The following is a 13,456-nucleotide window of genomic DNA, read 5'->3' on the forward strand; positions in this document are numbered from 1 at the left end:
TAATATCAAAATGAATAAAATACTTAGGAATTAACTTAATGAAAGAAGTAAAGCATTTATACAATGTTAATTACAAACCATGACTGAAAGAAATTAAAGAAGACATAAATAAATGGAAACACACCCCATGTTCATGGGTTCGAAGAATTAATAATGTTAAAATGTCAATATTACCCAAAGTGATCTATGGATTCAATGCAATCCTTATTAAAATCCCAATGACATGGAGGTTTTTTTGGCTGAAAACCCATCCTAAAACTTATAGGGCCTCTTGAAGGACCCGAAGTAGCCAAAGCAATCTTGAAAAAGAAAGAACAAAGCTGGAGGACTTGAACTTCCTGATTTCAAAATTTACTACAAAGCTAAAGTAATCAAAACAGTGTGGTAGTGGCATAAAGACAGACATATAGGTCAATGGAATGGAATAGTGAGCCCAGAAGTAAACCCTTACATATAGAGTCAAATTGTTTTTGACAAGAATGTCAAAACCATTCAATGGGGAAAGGACAGTCTTTTCAACAAATGGTACTGAGAAAACTGGATATCCATATGTAAAATAATGCAACTGGACTCTTCCCTAACACCACATACAAAAATTAACTAAAAATGGTTTAAAGGTCTAAATGAAAGACCTAAAACTATAATACTCTTAGAAGAAAACACAGGGCAAAAGCTATGGCAATGATTTCTTAGATGTGAAACCAAAAGCACAGGCACCAAGTGAAAAGGTAGACAAATTGGGCTTTGTGAAATTTTTAATGTAAAATGGTACAGCCAGTATGGAAAATAGTATGGCAGTTCCTTAAAATATTAAAAACAGAATTACCATGTGATCCAGCAATTCCACTTCTGGGTATACACCCAAAAGAATTGAAAGCAAGATCTCAAAGAATTCATAGCAGCATTATTCACATTCGCTAAAACATGAAAGCAAACTAAGTGTCCATCGATGGATAAACAGAGCATGGTGTATACATACAATACAATATTATACATTCTTAAAAAGGAAGGAAATTCTGACATATGCTGCAACATGGATAAACCTTGAGGACATTATGCTAAGTGAAATAAACTAGTCACAAAAAGACAAATTCTGTGTAACTCGTATTAAATGAGGTACTTAGAGTAGTTAAAATGATAAAGACAGAAAGTAGAATGGTGGTTACCAGGGTCTGGACAGAGAGGGGTGTGGAGAGTTATTTGTTTAATGGGTATAGAGTTTCAGTGTTACAAGATGGAGAGAGTTGTGGAGATGGATGGTGGTGATGGTGGCACAACTTTACAAGTGTATTTAATACCAGCGATCTGTACATTTAAAAATGGTTAAGAGGGTAAATTTTATGTTATGTATATTTTACCTCAATGAAAAAAAAATTAAAAAAAAACCCAGGTGAAAGCATAAATCGTGATATACCCATACAGTGAAATTCTACTCGGTGATAAAAAGGAATGGATTACTGATACACAAAACTAAGTGGATGAATAATTAAGCTGAGTGAAAGAAACCAGGCAAAAATAGTGCATGCTATATGATTATATTTATATAAAATTTGATAAAATACAAGCTAATGTATAGTGAAAGAAAGCAGATCAATGATGCCTGGAGACAGAGAGGTGGATAGAAGTGGTGGAGGGAGATAATACAAAAGGACACAATGAGACTTTTGTAGATGACGGACATGCTTTGTATCTGGACTGTGGTGATGGTGTCATGGGTATATACCTTTGACATAACATCAAACTGTACACTGTCAATATGTGCAGTTTATTGTATGTCAGTGTATGTCAATAAAGCTATTAACTTTACAAAACCTTGCTAACATTTTTGGGATACTTGTTTGACGCTGTGGGTGTCTGACAGGCGGTAAGCACACCTAACTAAAGGTCAAAGGTGGCATGGGCAGCCATCACCTTTGCCACTGTTGCTGCTGATGGCATTGCTCCTACGACGACCTGGGGATCCTGGGTGATAAGAAGTACAATTGAGAGACACGGGACAGAGTTACCGCTTCTGCAGTGTGGGGATTCTGAGTCAGACCTCTTTTCCCACCTGGTCCTAGGTGCTGGCCACCCTGCCAAGGGCCTGGAGGAACTTCTGTCATCAATTCCCTCCTTCCTTCTCCCCATTTCTCTCCAGGACTGTGCACGGGCTCCCAAGCCCCACAGCCCAGGTTCATTTTCAGCCTTCACCACTTAGGAGCTGTGTGATCTTACACAACCCTATCATTTTCCTAGGGCTGCTTAACAAAGTACCACAAACTGGGTGGCTTAGAATAACAGAAATTTATCATCTCACAGTTCTGGAGACTAGAAATCCAAAATCAAGTGTCAGCAGGGTTGGTTCCTTCTGAGGGCTGTGATCTGTTCCAGCCTTCTCCCCTAGCTTCTGGTGGCTTGCTGGGCATCTTTGGTGTTCTTAGCTTGTGGCAACATAACTCCAGTCTTTACATGCATTCTCTCTGTGTATGTGTCTGTCTCTTCACCTGTCATTCTGTTTATAAGGGCACGATCATACTGGATTAGGGGCCCACCCTCCTGCAGTATGACCTTCTCTTGACTAACTACATCTTCAATGACCCTATTTCCAAATAAGATCACATTCTGAGGTGCTGGGTATTAGGACTTCAACATATGAATTTTGGGGAGACACAATTCAACTCATAACAGCAATTTATTTAACTTCTCAGTGCTTTAGTTTTGTCATCTGTAAAATGAAGCTATTAATAATACCTACACTGTGGGGTTGATATGAAGATGTAATCATTAGAGCACATAAAGCATTTTGAGACGTCCTGTCCCCAGCACACGGTGAGCCATTGTTATGTATCAGCCGTCACTGTTGTTCTCTCTTCATAGGTGTGCAGATTCCAGCCCTGGAAAGATTTTCTGTTCTGGGTTTACAAACCCACATTCCCTCCCACCCAGCAACCACTCAAAGTTTTTACCACACACATGAAGATAATACAAAACAGCATATGCTAAGTACTAAAGTCTAGAAGGGGTGAGATTTCTGTGGGCCAAATAGTCATAGGAGCCTTCATGGAGATGTTAGCAGACCTTGGGAGGAAGATTTGAATCCTTTTTTCAAAATCTCTTTTTATTCATCTGACTTGGGGTGGGGTGGGGGGTGGATTACTGATCTTTGAACTTAAACTTCTCATCTTTAAAACGGGCATAACACAATTATTGCAATGATTAAATGAGACAATGGGGGGCAAATGCTTGTCAGAAGGCCCAAATAGGAAAGGTGCTCGGTGAATATAAACAGACACAATACAGACGTCGTGCTGTGGGTAGAACTGGGCAAATCCTCAGGATGTGGGCTGTGGCTTTCAAGCAGAGCAAAACTGGGCTTACTAGCTCAGAGATTCCACATGCCACTACAATGACAACCAGTTTCCCAATGATGACACAGGAGCACAGGGACCATGGTACTCAGGGGACCTCTCCTGCTGTTGCTGTTTGGCCCTCAGAAGCAGCTGGGTTTCAGTTGAAGATGGCGCTTTGAAATATGGCCACAGGGGGTCAGTAGTGTTCTGTGGGGTCACCAAAAGGTAAAAAACTGTGCCTTCTCTGCTGTCTTTCATGCATAGATTTCTTTTCCTAAACGAGGAGCATCTGTTCCTTGCATACCTGCAGATAGATTGATAGAGTAGCTTGAAGAAAGTATGTTTGTAGCTTATAAAATAGCAGAGGCACTAATCTCTTCTTAAAGATTCATGTACTACAATACCAGTGTGTCTGAAGAAATGGTGTTCTATTAAACCTATGTTTTGGTTAAGGGTGTTACCACCTGTGTCACATTTAGATCACCACTGTTCGAAGAAAATACATTCTGTATATGTATAATTGGATCACTTTGCTGTGCACCTGAAACTAACACAACGTTGTAAATCAACTATAGTCCAATGTAAAATAAAAAGTTTTAAAAACCCAAAACATACACTCAAACACATCTATCATTAGAATTAGAGTATGCATAATTTCAAATTTCTTTGATGTTTGGGATAGCACTTCAGTACCTCAGATCTCATCCTAATGGACAACTGAACTTACCCGAGCCTCAATTTCGCATCTTTAAAATGGGGATAATACAGTTATTGTCATAGTTAAATGAGACAATGTAGGTGAAGTGCCTATCATAAAGCCCTAAAATTTGTGGTTCTGGATGCCCAGTGTCCTTCCTATTTGGGGAGAATCCAAAGATGGATGGGAGACAGGGCTTGCCCGACCCCAGTGGAAGCCACGGGAGGCAGATCCATTTTCTACTCTTGACCCCTGACTGCTAGAGCATGGGTGGGTGGCCAGTCAGATGCTCTCACTGGGAGCATCAAAGGCTTGGGACCACTTAGATATTATTTGTAATGGCGACTGTGAGGCTGGTGGCCCGGCAGCAAGGACCTAGGAGGAGCGGAGTTCAGCAGGACGTGGGCTGGACTTGGCTGACCTTAGTTTCTGCCTAAACACAGTTCTCCCAACAATTCCGTGAAGTAATTTATATCCTTCGAGCAAATTCCTGTTTACTTTAAATTAGCCAGAAAATCTGCTGTTGTTTGCAACCAAAAGCACTGAAGAGTGTAAGCTTCAACTCTAATTTTAGAGGAAATATGCAAGATTACTAGTTAAAGAAGGATTCTGGTTAGTGGATTGTTGAGTTTCTCCTGAGTTTTATTCCACAAAACAATCAACGATTGTGAAAGAAAAGCTGGATAATTCAAAAGAAGCCTAGTTTCTTGATATTCCAATATAAAAAATATTTCCTAGGCCCAGAAAGCAGGGTTTCAACCATACTGTAGAAAATTGTCTGAGAAATAGAGTCACAGATGTAGAAAACTAACTTATGGTTACCAAGGGGGAAAGGGTGGGAGGAGGGATAAATTGAGAGATTGGGACTGACATATACACACTACTCCATATACAATAGATAACTAATATGAACCTACTGTACAGCACAGGAAACCCTACTTGATACTCTGTAATGACCTATATGGGAATAGAATCTAAAAAAGAGTGGATATATGTATAACTCATTCACTTTGCTGTACAGCAGAACCTAACACAGCATTGTAAATCAACTATACTCCAGTAAAAATTAATTAAAAAATAAAAAGAGAAGATTGAGGATGGCTGTGGGTACTCATCCTGAGCTGCCTCGATGAGTTAGCTGGGTCCCAGGTGGCTTATCTTTCTTCCAGCTCAAGAGGCTGCACCCAAGCTCCGTTTCCCATAGAACCAGCGACTTCCTCTCTCATTTCCCCACCCCCACCAGACCTCTGAATGGAAATACCTCTGAAATCCATTAGTAAGAGGGCAGCAGAAATATTGTGTACACTTGTGTGTGTGACATGCCTCAGTATTAAAACACAGGGCCATATGGCCGCTAGCCATTGTATCCGAAGGTAACTATTTACCCTTCAAATGATGTTGAGGGTCATTTGTTCAGTTTTTAAAGTCAGTGTTTTCTGGTTTTGAAATTTTCATTGTGATTTGAAGCCAGTAACTAAAAACAAACCAACAAAACCAAACAAATCCCAAACTACTGTTATTTATCTCCACAAACTGCTTTTATTCTCACATCACACTCATCACTGCAAGTTTCTTGACAGGAGAACTTCTGTTTCCTTCCTTCCTCTCTCCCTCTCTTCATCTCTTTCTTTGTTTCCTGTGGCAAATATATAATGTTTGGTTTTAAAGCACCTGGAAAGGTGAGTTTTTTCCTCTCACTCTTCTCGGCTGCCTCCCCCTCCACTCTTGCCTTGGGAATGAAGAGGTCAGAAAGGATGATCTCATAAATGTCCCCATACTAGGGAAAGACATTTGTATCATCTATATTCTAGGTTGATTATAAAACCATCTTATAAAATTCGTTTATTATGCTGGGGTTCAACTGTTTATTATGCTGGAAAAGCGGGGTTGGAGGGAGGTCCGAGGTGAAGAAATTGGTGGTGAGGGAAAACTCGACTTACAGCCTTTACTAGCAGTAAAATCTGAAGCCTTGCGAAATCTCAGTAGTGCCCGATTACATAAAACCAAGTTAATGTTTCTTGCATCATCAATATTTAAAAGCCACTTGGTGGACCATGTTGGGACACCTATGTTTTGAAACAGCTGTGATCATGTTTATACTATTCTATTGAATAATGTGCTTCCAATTCAAGAAGTGCAATTTCACATTGGTAATGTTTACAGACATGTTTGCATCCAGAGTAACTAAAGAAAAGTTAAAATGAGATGAACTCTTGGAAAAAAGGAGGCAGCTCATTTCCCTCACCTCCTTTGCTTTTTAAAAATCCTCTCTTTGAATTTAATGGTTTTGCATGATGGTTCTTTCCCTCTAATCCCTAAATATTTTCAAAATCACTTTGAAGTCTTCAATGACTCCTTTCTGTGCCAAACAGAGACACACTCCGCAGCAGCCCCTTCTCTTACTAACTCTAACGTACAAACCTCCATACTGACATATGTCTCAAATATGGTAAAAGGGATGTTATCTTTCAAAAATAAACCAAGGGGAAATGTAGGTAACAAAATCTAATAAAGAGAATGCATTTAACATCATAGTATAGTAGAAACAAACAGATTTCTTTTCCTTTTTTTTTTTCACCTTTATTGGAGTATAATTGCTTTACAATGTTGCGTTAGTTTCTGCTGTACAACAAAGTGAATCAGTTATATGTATACATATATCCCCATATCCCCTCCCTCTTGAGCCTCCCTCCCACCCTCCTTATCCCACACCTCTAGGTGGTCACAAAGCATCGAGCTGATCTCCCTGTGCTATGCAGCAGCTTCCCACTAGTCATCCAGTTTACATTTGGTAGTGTATTTATGTCAATGCTACTCTCTCACTTTAACCCAGCTTCCCTTCCCTCCAACCCCCGTGTCCTCAAGTCCGTTCTCTATGTCTGCATCTTTATTCCTGCCCTGCCACTAGGTTCATCAGTACCGTATTTTTAGATTCCATATATATGTGTTAGCATACGGTATTTGTTTTTCTCTTTCTGACTTACTTTGCTCTGTATGACAGACTCTAGAGTCCATCCACCTCATTACAAATAACTCAATTTTGTTCCTTTTTATGGCTGAGTAATATTCTGTTGTATATATGTGCCACATCTTCTTTATCCATTCATCTGTCGATGGACACTTAGGTTGCTTCCACGTCCTGGCTATTGTAAATAGAGCTACAATGAACATTGTGGTACATGACTCTTTCTGAATTATGGTTTTCTCAGGGTATATGCCCAGTAGTGGGATTGCTGGGTCGTATGGTAGTTCTATTTTTAGGTTTTTGAGTAACCTCCATACTGTTCTCCATAGTGGCTGTATCAATTTACATTCCCACCAACAGTGCAAGAGGGTTTCCTTTTCTCCACACCCTCTCCAGCATTTACTGTTTGTAGATTTTTTGATGATGGCCATTCTGACCAGTGTGAGGTGATACGTCATTGTGGTTTTGATTTGCATTTCTCTAATGATTAGAGATGTTGAGCATCTTTTCATGTGTTTGTTGGCAATCTGTATGTCTTCTCTGGAGAAATGTCTATTTAGGTCTTCCACCCATTTTTGGATTGGGTTATTTGTTTTTTTGATATTGAGCTGCATAAACTGCTTGTATATTTTGGAGATTATTCCTTTGTCAGTTTCTTCATTTGCAAATATTTTCTCCCATTCTAAGGATTGTCTTTTCATCTTGTTTATGGTTTCCTTTGCTGTGCAAAAGCTTTGAAGTTTCATTAGGTCCCATTTGTTTATCTTTGTTTCTATTTCCATTTCTCTAGGAGGTGGGTCCAAAAGGATCTTGCTGTGACTTATGTCATAGAGTGTTCGCCTATGTTTTCCTCTAAGAGTTTTATAGTGTCTGGCTTTACATTTAGGTCTTTAATCCATTTTGAGTTTATTTTTGTGTATGGTGTTATGAAGTGTTCTAATTTCATTCTTTTACATCTAGCTGTCCAGTTTTTCCAGCACCACTTATTGAAGAGGCTGTCTTTTCTCCATTGTACATTCTTGCCTCCTTTGTCAAAGATAAGGTGACAAGATGTGGGTGGGTTTATCTCTGGGCTTTCTATCCTGTTCCATTGATCTATATTTCTGTTTTTGTGCCAGTAATTTCTTTTTCTTGCATCACTGATATTTATAAGTCACTTGAAGCCATTTGAGACACCTCTGTTTGTTGCAAATGTAGATAACAGCTGGGTCACATTTATAACATTCCACTCAAAACATGCTTCAGAGTCCAGGTTTAGAAATTCAGATTTGCAATTTATAGGCACACTTGCCTCCAGGTATCAGAAGACTTTGAAGTTGGATAAAATCATAGAAAACAAGTTATATCATTCTACTGCAAAATTTTTTAACTCTTTTTTTTATGCAAGTCAAGTATTACTATTAGTATGATAGCTCTTTTTCATTTTGCTTTAATTTAGAATAATCTTAAGATCTTAAACCATCCTCCTTCCTACCAATCAGAGTCATTCTTAGCCATTTCTTTCTATACCTACCCCAAAGTACAAAAATGCAACCCTGCAAACAATTGAAAACAACTTTTTAATGTGGAATATTGTTGAATTTTATGATGAGTCTTGTTGAATTCTCCAGTCTTTGGAGCAGAATGTGTTGAGAAAAACATGGTCTGTGGATTCTGACCCACCTTTGTTCAAACAGTAGTTCAGTTAGATATCCCTGCACTTGACCTCAGTGAGCCTTGTTTCACTCTTTCATGAAATGGGTAAAACAAGGCCAACTTTACAGAGTTGTTTCAAGGATTAAATGAGAATGACAATAATAGCTAAGATTCATGAAAGAATTTCTACATGTCAAAAACTGTTGGGGATGAAAAACCTTTCCTCTATTCTCTTAGGTTCTGTGTCTGGGGGCCTGTGAATTTAACTGACAAAAGACAGATTAACAAGAGAAAACATATACACATTTATTAATATTTTTACATGCACAGAAATTCACAGAAAAGAAGTGAAACTCAAAGGAAAGGTTAGACTTGGGAGCTTATGTAACATTTTAACAAACAAAAGAGGGTTTGGACTTCAAGGGACTATAAGTTGTGGGGAAGTAACTAGGAAATGTATGAGAGAACTAGTGGAAGATACAGGTTATTTTAGTAAAGTTTGTTTATGCAGAGTCACCTTGGTGTTGACTGTCTCTCGTAATAAATGTTGCTTTCCTCATTCAGGAGCAGGAACATGGGGAGAACTTAAGCAACCCCTCACAAAGGGAAATTTATACCCTGCATGTAGGCAAGTAAGGGGAGGGCAGAGACGTCTTCCTGTGTCTGTTGATTCTTAATTTCCTCTAGCTCAAAATAATCTTTATGCCAAATTGACATATCTGGGGGTGGTATACCCTTATTCCTTTCAGTACTGTGTGGAAAGCTTCACATAGACTGGACACGATGCAGATCAAATGCCCTTGGAAAAGGTGCCACATTAATTAGTCCAGAGAAATATGAATTTATTCCCCCTTCCTATGTCGTTACAGATTCTTCTAAGAATGATTTTTAATGAGAACTTAATAGCCTAAAGGACACATTCAATATACTTTACCATTTCCCTATAGCTGAAGAGCATTTAGATGGTTTCCACTCTTTGTTTTGCTATTAAACTTACACTGTAGTGAATATCACCGTGCCTGAATTTACACCTGCATTTTGAAATTTTCTCCCTTAGTATAGAGGCCCAGAAATAAAATTTGAGTCAAGGGATCTGAACACTTTGAAGTTAATTTATTTTCCAGATTGATTGCCCCATTTATCGATGTCATCCCATCCTTGCTATTATAATTTAATCTTTCCTAGCTGATAGGTGTAGAATGGTACTTTGTTTCAATTTAAGATTTTAACATTACTAATGAATTGTGCAAAACAAAAATTTACTGACAATTTGTATTTTCTCTGTTGAGAACTGTTTAATTCTGTCTTTTTCCTATTTATCTGTTGCTTTGGTGTTTTCCTTGTTGATCCCTAAGAGTTTTCCATTTGTTAAGATTATTAATTCTTTGTTCATTATCTGTTGCAAAAAAAAAACCACACTATGCTGTTTGTCTTTTAATTCAGGTTTTGCTAAATTTGGAAATTTAGAAAATTTAAAGTTTTATGGGATAAAATCTATCAATCTTTTTCTATGATAATGTCTTCCCTTGTTTTTAAAATCTAAAGTCCTTTACCTTCCAGAGATCAGAAAAAATTGTTAAAGTGTTTTCTTCTAAGTTTATTTTTTGTTTAACTTTTTTCCATTTAATTCTTTGGTAAATCTAGAATTTGTTTTGATGTGTGGCATGAGGGGAAGATCAGAGTATCCTTTGGGCTGCACCACAAAGATGGGCCCACATAACTTGGGTCGCATTAAAAATAAATGTACAAAGACATTTAAAGCAAAACACCCAAAGCCAAGTAATCAATTAATGGATTTTTTTTCTTGGAAAACTGTCTTTACAAAAGAAACTTAGAAGACTTTTTGTAACCTCGGATTTAGTTCAAGATTTAAAAACACAAGAAAGCCTCTTTCCTTTTTATCTTAATTATTCAAGGCATATAAAACATTACTTCTACCTTATTCTAGAAAATCCATATCTTGGTATGTAAAGACTTTGAGGTTTATATTTCTATATCTGTATCTATATCTGTATCTATATCTATAACTATATCTAGTCTTTATTATCTACATACATGCATGCCTTCCTCATTTGGCCACTACTCACCTTCTAAACCTTGTGAAAATAAAATGATCCTCCAGATGAATGAGGAACTTATAGTCATGATACAAAGGACTTGCTGGGTTAATTCTCTGCCACGCTGCAAGTTAGGACCTCAGGAGGGTATCCTGATTGAGATTGAAGCATATACATAAATAAATCCCCAGCCAATGCTCGATTTGAATAGATATATGGGAGCTGGGGATGGAATTGACCAGATGCTGGACCATGTGATAAACACAGAGGGTCATGGTGTGGTATAAAAACCGGGCATTTATATGGTACAGCTGGCTGTGCATAATCTTCTACTAATTTATAAGGCAGGAGCATCTGGTCTCTAGCTGCCACTCTTTCCAATTTTCTAACGGCCTTCTCCTTGAGTCTCTTGTTTAATCAAACAGCCCCCCGAACGTGCTGCAGGAAAGGAGGGCGGGCGGTCACACCAGGGAAACACAACATGGTCCTGAAGCTGCCTTTCAGAGAGAAAGGGAGAAATAGCTCCAGGAAGATTCTTGGTCTCATTCTAAATAAGACTTCTTTCTAGGATGGTGGCATTTTGAAAACGGTCTTTTAAATGGAGCATCTTGGTTGCCATCATTGGGCCGGGACTTTCTCTATAAGGAGAAATTTCTTACTGCTCCTTAATCTATAAGAGGAGAATTTAGGCTGAATTAAAGCCTCACATTGCTTTCAGACAGGATTAGTTTCTGTTGAATACGAACTGACTAGCATTACCGGAGACTATGTTGGCAAAATTGGGAAGCAGGAACTGCGATGCCCTCCTTGCCCTACACCTCCCCTCAAAAAATACCTTTGAGGGGATTTGCCTTTCTACTCACTGTTCTTTCCTTCTGCTATCATTTTTCTTTCTACTTCCTGCCAGGGTGTGGCGCGGTTATGGTGGTGGCATATGCTTTGTTACCTACTATAGTAGACCCAGCTTTCTACTACCTCTCTACTTAACTCCACAGATGTATTAGTTGATGGAGGCTTAGAATATTTTTATTTTAAAAATAAATTAAAAAGGAATGAACATCTTCATGACAGAATTTTTGTTTTCTGGGATACATGGATAATATAATTTAAAGAGAAGGAGCACTTTACCTTCAAATAATACTATTTTGGAAGAAACCCATTGGTCTACGGTATAGAAGAGGCTTTAGTTCTGATTCACGAACAGCATTGTGATGTTGGTCATGTCACTTAGGCTCTCTGAGTCTGTCTCCAGAATGTCACAGTGGGGATAAGATCTCCAACTCATTTTACAAAAATGCCTTTAAAGATGTAAGGCAGGGCTTCCCTGGTGGCGCAATGGTTGAGAATCTGCCTGCCAATGCAGGGGACATGGGTTCGAGCCCTGGTCTGGGAAGATCCCACATGCCACGGAGCAACTAGGCCCGTGAGCCACAACTACTGAGCCTGCGCGTCTGGAGCCTGTGCTCCGCAACAAAAGAGGCCGCGACAGTGAGAGCCCGAGCACAGAAGAGTGGCCCCTGCTCGCCGCAACTAGAGAAAGCCCACGCACAGAAACGAAGACCCAACACAGCCAAAAAAATAATAATAATAATAAATAAATAAATTTTAAAAAAAGATGTAAGGCATTAGACAAATATAAGTGATTATGACTAGATCTATGGACATGTGGAATTTTAGAGCTATATGTAATTTATATAAGTAATGTAAGTTATTAAGCCAGGATACTTTTGAGAGAGAATGGGGGTGAGGATTGCACAGGCAACTGAGATAATAGTAAATTGTCTGGGGAAAACCAGGACATATGGTCTCCTTGGCTATAAGAGGCTTTAGAAGCCATATGCTCTAATTACTCATAAGACCAGCTTTGTCCCTCATGTAAGAGAGGATACAAAAGTAGATAAAGAAAGAAAGAAAGAAAGAAAGAAAGAGAGAAAGAAAGGCTTTTCCATTGATGTGTTGTTATATGTTAGGGAAAACCAAGCACATTCAAAACCCTCAATGAAGGCTGCATTTGATGACCTTTCAATATTGCTCTTTAACCCTGTATCTAACACCTTTTGGCCATTTGTCCTCCCTGGAGCCTCCTGCCCTTCCCATCCAATAGTACTGGTAGAGTAGTAAAGAAGCATGCCAAGTGGTTGAGATGATTTCTGCAGTGCTTTACACCCAGTGGGCAGGGGTCAAGGCAAAGCTGTGCCCCTGATGATCCCTTCTCACCCCCCTCCTTCAGCTTTACCCATTTCTTCTGGGGCTGCATGCTGCCCTTGATTGCCTGTGATCTCCCCACCACGCCCTGCTCCAACCTAACACCATCTTCATTGATGGTCCCCTGAGTTTTTATGTAATGAATTTTCTTAAACCCCTCTGATCATAAGAATCACTTGGGGTGCTCTCCTGGTGATTCTGAGTTAGGAGGTTTAGCATAGGGCCTGCTGATCTGTATATTTAACCAAGTTCTCAGGTGATTTTTATCATCACATGAGTCTGAGATACATGGATTTAATAAATACGAAAGTAGAAAGATGTCCTCAGGATCACTTAAGCCAGTGGTTCTCAAAGAGTGGCTTTCCAACCAGCAGCATCAGAATCACCTGGGGACTTGTCAGAAATGCCAATTATTGGCCCTCTGTTGAGTAGGAACTCTGGAGGGGGACTCAGTAACTTGTGTTGTAACAAGCCCTCCAGATGATTCTCACATAGACTGACGTTCCAGACCACTGACTTAGACCAACCCTTTCCTGTTGTCCTCCATTTTACAGACGAGAAATGTTGG

This window comes from Hyperoodon ampullatus (genome assembly GCF_949752795.1).
Source record: "Hyperoodon ampullatus genome assembly, chromosome: 12".
Taxonomy (NCBI): Eukaryota; Metazoa; Chordata; class Mammalia; order Artiodactyla; family Ziphiidae; genus Hyperoodon; species Hyperoodon ampullatus.